Source organism: Oncorhynchus masou, chromosome 31, assembly GCF_036934945.1.
Source record: "Oncorhynchus masou masou isolate Uvic2021 chromosome 31, UVic_Omas_1.1, whole genome shotgun sequence".
Lineage (NCBI taxonomy): Eukaryota > Metazoa > Chordata > Actinopteri > Salmoniformes > Salmonidae > Oncorhynchus > Oncorhynchus masou.
This window is the reverse complement of record NC_088242.1, coordinates 15,624,545-15,636,142: the sequence shown is the minus strand read 5'-3', so window position 1 is coordinate 15,636,142 and position 11,598 is coordinate 15,624,545.

The window sequence follows — 11,598 nt, the reverse complement described above, 5'->3', positions numbered from 1 at the left end:
AGGTTCTTTACCCGAAACTTTGATCAACACAGTGTACACTAGTGGCAGCTGCTGGTCAAGAATTTAGAGCAGCCAAATGATTATAGATGACGCCCCACATCTCGTAGCGAGTGCACAACATAGCCTTTTTGTCTTCTACCAATCCAAATCGGGTGGTTTGTTGATGCAACGAAGCTTCGGATGTCATTGATTAAGTGCTACAGGCATCGGCACATTTCTTCGAAGTACACTGCTTCGCGAGTTCAACGCATGTTCTCAGATCATCCAGCATCAAGCATAACATCACTGCAGAAAGCCTCCAATTCTATGTCAAAGATAAAAAAACACTATAGTAAATACTACAGTATATTACAGTCCACCAAAACATTACAGTAAATACTACAGTATATTACAGTCCACAAAAACATTACAGTAAATACTACAGTATATTATAGTCCACAAAAACATTACAGTAAATACAACAGTATATTTCAATGCACAAAAACAGTAAATACTACAGTATACTATAATACACAAAAACAGTACATAAATTAATATGGTATAAAGTGTATAATAGTTTCATTTTACTACAGTCCAAATACTCCAGTATTCACAGTAGTGATTTTTACTTACCTTTATTTAACAAGGCAAGTCAGTTAAGAACAATATACAATGACGGCTTAGAAACAGTGGGTTAACTGCCTGATCAGGGGCAGAATGGCCTTGTCAGCTCGGGGATTTGATCTTGCAACATTTCGGTTACTAACCTGCTCTAACCTTTAGGCTACATGCCACGTAGTGACAAATTTTGGTACGCAAAAACAATAGAGTATTTATACCATAGTATACTATAGTATTTTTTTCAGGTTGAGAGATACAGAATGGAGATGAAGAGCGGTAGAGAAAGAAAGAGAGACAAAGAGATCTGGATAGTGTTACTAAGAGTCCCTCGTGTCCTTCACCTCTCTCTGACTCTCAAATACTGTCAATTACTTTAAGAGCTTTTCTAAACTGTTACCTGTACACTAACACGTTGGATACATCCTTTATGAGGCAGCCATTCAGGATATGATTATCAAATGGAACGGCAATTCAATCAAAGGCATGTTGAATGTCGAGGTCACTGCTCCACTGAAAGCTTTTTCCCAAAGTATTCCCCTCAGTAGATCCGGAACAGGGGAGATGGGACCGTTCAGGGGTGTAAAGCACTTCAGTAAAAATACTTTCAAATCCTACTTTAGTCATTTTTGTGGTATCTGTACTATACTATTTATATTTTTGACAACTTTTACTTTTACTCCACTACATTCTTAAAGAAAATGGGTACTGTTTACTCCCATAGAGTTCAGAGAAGTAGTAATCAGAGAGGTAGAGTTCAGGAACACACACACGCTCTGGTAGCAGCACTGATACAGTACTCGTTTGCTGTCTCTTTGCATACGTATCTGAATTAATAAAAAGATGTTACCATTCTCCTGGCCTCCTGTGTGTGTGTGTGTGTTTAATTTTAGGTCCCCATGAGGATAGAGGAACATATCGTGTGTGTGTGTGTGTGTGTGTGTGTGTGTGTGTGTGCCTGCATGTGTGTGTCTATGGCCAGTCCATTTTTGGATATAATTACACTCCAAAACCATTAACTTACTCTTACCTCTTCATAAGACATTCACCTCACCTACTCTCCTTTATCCCTATCACTACAGATGTAATTTAAACCAGTTTGCTACTGCAGGAAAATAATCCAGCAGTTTTAGGAAATGTGGATTATTATGTGGATTATAATTAATGGATATTTGTCTAGGGGTTGATATGGAAGCCCTGAAGCCCAAGGCAAAAAAAAGTAGACTCTTGGAATTATCTTGTTTGAATGACTTAGTATATAATTAAAATTACTTAGTATCTTGTTTGAACAATTTAGTATCTTGTATGAACGACTTAGTAAAAAAAAGTAGTTAAAATAAGATGCTAAATGGTTTAACATGCTCTGCCTAGAATTGTCCCTTTTTTTATCACTATACTTTTAATTGTCACACCCTGATCTGTTTCACCTATCTTGTGCTCGTCTCCACCCTCCTCCAAGTGTCCCTTGTGTATTTATGCCTGTATTTTCTGTTTGTCTGTTGCCAGTTCGTCTTGTCTCGTCAAGCCTACCAGTGTGTTTTTCCAGTACTCCTATTTCTCTCGAGCCCTTGTTTTTCAAGTTTTTCCCTGTTATGACCATTCTAACTGCACTGACCCCAAGCCTGCCTGCCGTTCTGTACCTTACTGACTCTGCCCTGGATTACGGACCTCTGCCTGACCTGACAGCGAGCCTGCCTGCTGTTCTGTACCTTACTGACTCTGCCCTGGATTACGGACCTCTGCCTGACCTAACCCCGAGCCTGCCTGCTGTTCTGTTCCTGCCTGACTCTGCCCTGGATTACGGACCTCTGCCTGCCCTGACAGCGAGCCTGCCTGCTGTTCTGTACCTTACTGACTCTGACCTGGATTACGGACCTCTGCCTGCCCTGACAGCGAGCCTGCCTGCTGTTCTGTACCTTACTGACTCTGACCTGTATTACGGACCTCTGCCTGCCCTTGACCTGTATTTTGCCTGCCCCCTGTTTGGTCAATAAACATCTGTGATTCTAGCTGTCTGGATCTGGGTCTTATCCTGAGTCGTGATAAATTAGGCCTATTCGGTTGTAATGATTTAGGCTGCCCCACCCAAAGTAACCTATATATAGTTGATACATTGTACTTTCTAACATCAGTATATGTAATTTCTATTTTGAATTGTTTTAACGGATGTTTTAGGTAGGCATTACATTAGGCTACTGTAAAATATTTTTTCGTTTTTCTTCGAGTAGAAACACCATAATATAAATTAATTTAATTAAGCATAAATAATAAAGGCCAGTATCAGCTTCTTTTCATAAAAAGAAGGGAATAAATCATCTCAAACTGCAGTGGTGAAATGGTTTGTGCACAGAAGCAAGCACCAACAAGCTTTACATGTGCACTGAGTGTGAAACATTTTCTCTACAAATTCAATATTTGTATTATTATAAAGACAGAAAAATATTACATGTAAAAGCTTAATTACACACATTAATATAGCCTAAACATACAGTTAAAGTATCCATCAGCAGCCATGCGTGGGTAAACTCAGAAAACTCAGAAAAAAATGTCATATTACTACCTATGTGCTGTGATAATTGCATTGTTTGCTCTATAACCTATTAGTTCATATGCCTTGCAACTGTGATACATAGTCCTAAGGCCGAGACAATAAGAAGACACAGTGGCCGAATAAATTCAACCACATCTTTGTTTCTTCACAAAACCGGAGAGCAACATCTGTCAGGTGAAGTCCACAAAGCATATTGCATGTATCAAACAGTTACATGACCTATAGCACGGTCAAGCAAGTTAATGTTTCCGCCATTTTCAGAATACTAAACAACTATTGATTTTGAACCACGGAGAGTTACCGCAAGTAGAATTTTGTTTTACTCACCCTGCGCCAATGCCATCCTCTCTTTCATGTTTACAAAATAGTCTATGACTCTGTCATACAGTATCCACTTTTATTTTTTTTGTCATGGCTGCCTGGCTAAAATGCTTGCTCTCTGGCCTAACTTCATGGGCAACGTTAGCTAGTTAACATTAGCCTTCTCCATCTACATGTAGCTACATATTGAACTTACAACCTCTCAGGCCAGGGGCACAATGTATGAATTAATGGTTGGATCAGAATCACCGTTATAATCATTGGCCAGTACGGAGAAATAAGTAAAACCACAAGTCCAAATCCCCATCTCCAGCGATGGCTAATTAAGGAAAGGGGAAATTTTAGTTAGCGAGCCACCGGAGGACGACAACACAATGAGATGCAATAATTCAAGAAGTTTCAGTCAATGTGATTTGATTGTAGTGAAGCCAAATCTAAACTGGCTTACCTTGACACTTTTTTTTGGTGAGCCAGGACCATTCACAGTTGAGCTCACTCAGTTTAGCTCAACGCTGATTGGCTATAATTGTATACTTTTTATATCAAGGGAGGCCAAATGATCGCTGGCCTTCAATGCTATAGTTGGCAACAATGTAATACTCTTTTTGACTCTTTTCAGACACCATCAGATAGATGGCCTACACACACAGAGACAGAGAGGTGCTATTTGGATGCTTTGTAATGGTGAGATACATTCACTCTTTTGCGAATTGAAGGAAAACTATGAAACACAGAAAAGTGAAAGATAAATTATTATTTCATTATTTAAAAAAATGTGTAAACATTATTTGGGGGAAGCCTGGCTTCCCTTGGCAACAATGAATACATGCTGCTGGTATCATCACCAATAATTTAATTAACTTAAATAATAGGTTTATCCTGTGATCAACATGCTTTTATTTGCCTACTAGAGAATCACCTACAAAAAAAGGTTTGTGATAGGATATGGAGCAATTTCAGTGCCAACAGAAATTGTATTTGAATTTCATATTTTTGAATTTGTATTAGGATATTGAATTTCAATGACATTTTTTTGATTTTTTTATGTACAAACGTAATCATTGAAATTATATATTGAACTTGTATTTCATGATTTGAAACTCAATTGAATGAATATTGAATTCAACTTTAAAATTACATTGAAATGTAATTGAATATTCAAGTTCAATATTTACATATTCAGTTTCAATATGGTAGATATTGCATTCATTGTCTGTCTATCAAGTTTCCAAACTATAATTTCAATTTATTGAAGTATCATAATATTCAACTACTCAGATGCATTCAGATTCAGTTATCAAATTCTGATATCTATTTAAAACCAGAGACAACATACTAGTACTTTGCCAGCTCCCTGTGGTAAACAAAATCTTCTGTCGGTTTCTGAAGCCAATGTGGCATGTTTAATTCATTTTCTTCCAATGAATTTGGCTCTAGGGTTTGAACTGTTTTGTCTATGAGTTATTATGACCCCATTCCTGAAAGCTAGACTCTATGGAGCATGGGCATGCTTTTTGTTCCCCTCTATGATGATCACAGGAAGTGACTGTCACAAAAAAACAACATTTGGCCCCCGTAAGAATATTCACGGAGTATAAAACATTAGGAACAACTGCTCTTTCCATGACCAGGTAATTCCAGGTGAAGGCTATGATCCCTTATTGATGTCACCTTTTAAAACCACTTCAATCATTGTAGATTAAGGGATCAGGAGGATAATAATAATGCTTTTAAAGCCAAGACAATTGAGACATGGATTGTGTACAGTATATGTGACATTCAGAAGGTGAATGGGCAAGACACATTGGCTACAGAGACCATGATCACACAGTCATTCGGAATAGCTGGTGCTCTCATGCATGTTCAGTGTTGCTTGCCTCAAAGCGAGCATAGAAGGCATTTAGCTCGTCTGGTATGCTTGTGGCTGTGTTTCCCTTTGCAATCCATGATAGTTTGCAAGCTCTGCCACATCCAACGAGCATCAAAGCCAGTGTACTAGGATTCAATTTTCAGTCCTGTATTGATGCTTTGCATTTTTGATTATTCGTTGAGGGTGTAGCGGCATTTCTTAAGTGTCCAGATGAATGTCCCACTCCTTGAAAGCGGCAGCTTTAGTCTTTAACTCAGTACAGATGTTGCCTCTAATCCATGGCTTCTGTTTGGGATATATACGTATGGTCACTGTGGGCGACTTTGTCGATGCACTTATTATTAATGATGTGGTAAACACCTCAATTCAATCGGATGAATCCCGGAACATATTCCTGTCTGTGTGAGACAAAAAGTCCTGTCGCTTAGCATCCACTTCATGGGAAGTTGAGTGCGTCACTGGTGCTTCCTGTTTGAGTTTTTACTTCTAAGCAGGAATCAGGAGGATAGAGTTATGGTCAGATTTGCTAAATGGAGGGAAATGGGGAGCTTTGTATGGGTGTTTGTGTGTGGAGTCAATTTTATCTTGAGTTTTTCCGCCTCTTGCTGCAGAGTTGACATGATGGTAGAAATTAGTTGAGACTGATTTTAGTTTTCTTGCATTAAAATCATTGGGCACTAAGAGCGCCGCCTCGGGGTGATCATTTTCTTGTTTGCCAATAGTTCGCCAATAGAACGGATGGTAGAGGCGGTTGGTTATCCTCTCTCCGACGTAGTCTCGTCAGGTATTCTACAAGCCGGCCTCTATAACGGCCCCTCTTCCACTCTGAGTGTCAGGGATTTTGGCCTGATCTGGGATGACACTTGCCCACTTACATGCTCTGGCATTCAAAAGCAGCCCTGCTTTATGCTATCAAAGAACTGTCAGTGAATTAACATATCCATGGATGGAATCAGTGAATGAATGCCTGCAGCAACCATGACATGGTCTGACAAGCTACATAAGAAATGAGGCCAAATTAGACAAAATAACATTTCAGTAATTCAAACAAGATAAGTCGTTCAAATGACTTAGTATCTCGTTTGAATTACAATCTTTTGTTTGATCGGGATACTAAGTCATTCAAACGAGATACTAAGTCATTCAAACAACATTTGTTTTTGCCTTGGGCTTCGGGGATTCCATTGGTGAATACATTTATCGTAAGGGAAAATCAAGTCTGACATTTCAAAGTAGAAAACACAAACTTCAGAAGGCTTTTCCTTTTGAAAACTCAAATACACGTTTTTAAATGTCCTGCTTGCAGGAAGGTTCTCCTACAACAGGGTGATCAAATTAAGATCCTACATCTCTAGTGTGTTTGCACAGCTATTTCATGTTGCCATGTAGACAGACAGACAGACAGTAACTTTTCTCACGTCAGTAGGTATAGCCAGGAGGTGAACAGCATTTCAATTAAGGCTCTCAGTTGAGCAGAAAATTACATTTCTGAGTCAGGTGCCGAATCAAAAACAGACTACACCAAATTGATTTATTAGAATTTCAGTGTGTGTGTGTGTGTGTGTGTGTGTGTGTGTGTGTGTGTGTGTGTGTGGTGTGTGTGCATGTACGTGCCTGTATGTATCCGTGCAAGGAGAATTGAGAGGGAAACTAGTGGTAGACAAGAAGAAGAAGAAGAAAAAAGAAGAAATCAATGAAATCACAGTTTTAACAGACAGGCCCATCACTAATAGATTATTATAAAACTGTAGCAGGGGTATCAAAGAGCCATTTCACTTTCAGTGAACTAGTCCTCCAAACTCAAAAGGTTGCATTTGAAATGGTACTCTATTCCTTGTATAGTGCACTACTTTTGACCAGAGCCCTAAGGACCCTGGTCAATCATTTTGCAATATGCAGTATAGGGAATAGGGTGCGATTTCAGACGTACTCAGTCTAAATCAGGCCATTCTTCAACGAGTGCTGGACTGTTTAGAAGAAAGAGCATGTGCTAAACACCTTTAATGTTGCATGAGCTGCATAATTTATCATGATGAGTCTTACACAACCATCCAACCCATCTCTGTCCCCCCAAATCAACTTAAAGGAGAATATTAATGGGTCTCAGGCTTAAGTAGCTTAATCAGTCAGTATTGTGGTTGTATATGAGAACCATTGGAGACAGGCCATTACGCAGAGCTATTAGAACACAAAAACCCACTTAGATATCATTAGTCTAGAACAGGGGGAATGTCAATCTGTGCTAAAGCACTAAGCAGCACGGAACATCTCATGATTTAAATAAGTTAGTGGAGTTAATTGACGTCAGGCACCGATGATGTGGAACACATCATATTGTAGGTCATGTAAAAGTGGGAGGACAGAGAAGAAGATTTTGGATTCTATGGATGGACACCATTTTTAATTAGCAGAAATTTTGCTCATTTGGAAAATATATCAAAGAATGTTTCAAGTGTCAAAGGACACATTAATACTGGAGATATTCCACGTGTTGAAGTATTAATTAAAAAACGTCAATGTGAAGTTTTATTTAAACCTCAATGAGTTCAATGTGAGGGTTGTGATATTTTATGCTGCTTCGTCATTATAATGCAACTCTATGGATAATGTGATGGCTATATTGCAACCAGAGGAAGTAGAAAAACCTGAAACTGCCTTTTCCTGCAAACTAGAGCCATAATCGTTATGCCTAGTAGTCGTTATGCCTAGCAATCATTATGCCTAGTAATCGTTATGCCTAGTAATCATTATACCTAGTAATCGTTATGCCTAGTTATCGTTAGTGCTGAGGGATTAGGGATTTTTGAGGTCGGTATGGTTTCGGTATTAAACATGAAATGCATTATGAAGTAATGACATTGAAATGATTTTAGAGCTTTTTAATGGAAATCCCAATGCCAAAAATGGTGAAAATATCATGACACAAGGCGAGACCCAGATGCAGACACAGGAAGCAGATGGTTGGAGTTTAAGATGTTTAATAATCCAAACAAAGAGTAGGCAAGAGAGTGGTCGGGGACAGGCAACAGGCCACAACCAGTTCAGAGTCCAGAAGGTACAGAGTGGCAGACAAGCTCAAGGAAACGCAGGCAGGTACACAGTCCAGGACTGGCAAGGGTCAAAACCAGGAGGACTAGAAAAAGAATAAAGGAGAAGGGCAAAGGCAGGAGTACAGGAAAAAAAATGCTGGTTGACTTGGAACACACAAGACGAACTGGCACAGAGAGACAGGAAACACAGATAAATACACTGGGGAAAACAAGCGACACCTGGACGGGTTGGAGCTCAAAAATAAATAATAAAATCGCTTAAAATAAGCGAGCACTGAGAAAGTAAACCACGACAGGAACCAGGATCTCCAGAATATGGCCCGGGGGGTGATAAGCAGGGTTCTCGGGGAACTGGGGTAGGCTGTACCAACTCACCACTAAAAGGGAAAAATGCACTGGGAAGTTGGGATCTCTCAGGGATGGCAGAAAGAGACAGGAAACACAGGGATAAATACACTGGGGAAGCAACACCTGAAGGGGGTGGAGACAATAACAAAGACCGGTGTAACAGATCAGGGTGTGACAGAACATTCAATTGCCAAAACATTTCATATATTCCATTGCCTCTGTCAAGTCAACTGTCACGCCTTGGTCTTAGTATTTTGTGTTTTCGTAAATTAGTTGGTCAGGCCAGGGTGTGACATGGGTTTATGTTGTTGTATTTCGTAGTGGGGTTTTTTAGTTATTGGGATTGCGGCTGAGTAGGGGTGTTGCATAGGTTTGGCTGCCTGAGGCGGTTTCTCAATCAGAGTCAGGTGATTCTCGTTGTCTCTGATTGGGAACCGTATTTAGGTAGCCTGGGTTTCACTTTGTATTTCGTGGGTGATTGTTCCTGTCTCTGTGTAGTTTCACCAGATAGGCTGTAATTAGGTTTCACGTTCCGTTTTGTTGTTTTGTATTTATTAGTTATTTCATGTATAGTTCCGTTTTTTCTTCATTAAAAACATGAGTAACCAACACGCTGCATTTCGGTCCGACTCTCTTTTGACAAACGAAGAACGCTGTTACATCAACATTGGATAGACATCATTAGAAAAATAGGAAATGACTATGAAATTATAATATTTCAGTTTTTATTTCATTAATTTATTATTTTTCATTCCTTAAAGTAATTATGTAGTCTCTGATCAGGCAGTAGCAGTCAGCCAGCTAGGCCATCTAACATGATGTACTCTCCATACTGTACTTACTTGGTATGCTGCAGAGCTGTCTGACGAAATCATTTTATTAGTTCTTCAAAATAGATAAGGCATATTTTCACAAACTGTATCTGTCCCTCTTGTTATTGTGTTGTGTACAGTACATTTCTCTCTAATGCGGTCTGTGTATTTCTAACCTAACCTAGCATACGTAAAAGTGTAGCCTTCTTTGTCTCTGAACCCGAAAGAACAAGCACAATGGATTATGGTTATTGTTGTTAATTACCATGTTTATTTGCTGAACTAGGTTGAATATTTGCTGAATGAAAACTACAACTCCCTTCGGCCCAGCATCCCACATAGTTCTTGACTTGATTTCTCTTGTGAATGATTTGGTACGTAAGGCTCACAAAAAACTAAACTAAATGGAAATCAAGTCCAATTAGTTGTTTAATAACCTCCCCAAAACAATCTACTCAGCACTACTAATTATGTCTATTTTTCTGCATAGGTTAACTAAGCATACTTCTTTACCTGTTCAATTGTCATTCTGACTATTGTATATCACACATATCAATATACTGCACTAATATATCACGACTCAGGATATGACCCAGATGCAGACACAGGAGGTGGATAGTACAGTTCTCAGAAGTTTATTGTAAACACGGAGCAGGAAAAGGGCAGGTCGAGGACAGGCAAGGGTTCGTGATCAGGTTCAGAGTCGGGCAGGTACAGGACGGCAAGTAGGCTCAGGGTCAGGGCAGGCAGAATAGTCTGAAGCGGGAAAACTAGGAAACAGAACTTGAGAAAAAGTCGGGAAAGCACGCTGGTAAAACCTGACAAGACAAGACGAACTGGCAACAGACAAACAGAGAACACGGGTATAAATTCACCGGGGATATTGGGGAAGATGGGCGACACCTGGAGGGGGGTGGAGACAAGCACAACGAAAGGTGAAACAGATCAGGGTGTGACAAATATTTCTAGGATATTACATCCAAATTACAACACAGTACATGGGATCATAACACACATCATCAATACCGTCAGATATCATGGTATCATGATTACAGTTTTTCCCAATTGTTTACACATTAGACTGGCCCATGAGGCACAATGACCCAAACCTGTAACTAATTTAGCAAAATCATACACCAAATCTACAATACTACTGGCACATATTTTGCTTTACAATCAGATTACAATTCTATGACAAATATTTGGCAAAACACAAGACACAATTCTCTACCCTTGGCACAACCTTCACAACTAAAATGTATTGTGTGCAAATGAAAAACAACACTGTTCAACAAGCTAAACTCAGTTACCAATTGATAATTTTCACTGTTCACATGTGCAAACACTAATTGTGTAAATGTTCACATTGCAATCAGACCTTTGGTATGGATAAAAATGGCCACAGGTGAGTACTCCTGTGTTTGGAGAACAATGGAGGCAAACTTTGCAGAGAGAGGTAGAGGTACAGGTAGAGGTAGAGGTACAGGTACAGGTACAGGTAGAGGTGGAGGTAATAGGTAAAGATAGAGATGGAGGTGGGGGTAGAGGTGAAGGTAGAGGTGAAGGTAGATGTAGAGGTAGAGGTAAAGATAGATATGAGACAATCTCTGATGAAATTCGGGTGACTGTGGTGGACCATGTGGTCAACCATGGTTTGACCTTGAGAGAGGCTGGGCAGATAGGGCAGCCCAATCTGAGCTGCTTTACCGTAGCATCCATCATCCGGACGTTCCAAAATGAGAAAACAGTGCCTTGCAAAAGTATTCACCCCCCTTGGCATTTTTCCTATTTCGTTGCATTACAACCTGGGATTTAAATAGATTTTTATTGGGATTTCATGTAATGGACATACACAAAATAGTCCAAATTGATGAAGTGAAATAAAAAAAATAACTTGTTTAAAAGAATGAAAAATGTTTTTAAACTGAAAAGTGGTGCGGGCATATGTATTAACCCCCTTTGCTATGAAGACCCTAAATAAGATCTGGTGCAACCAATTACCATCAGAAGTCACAAAATGAGTTAAATAAAGTACACCTGTGTGCAATC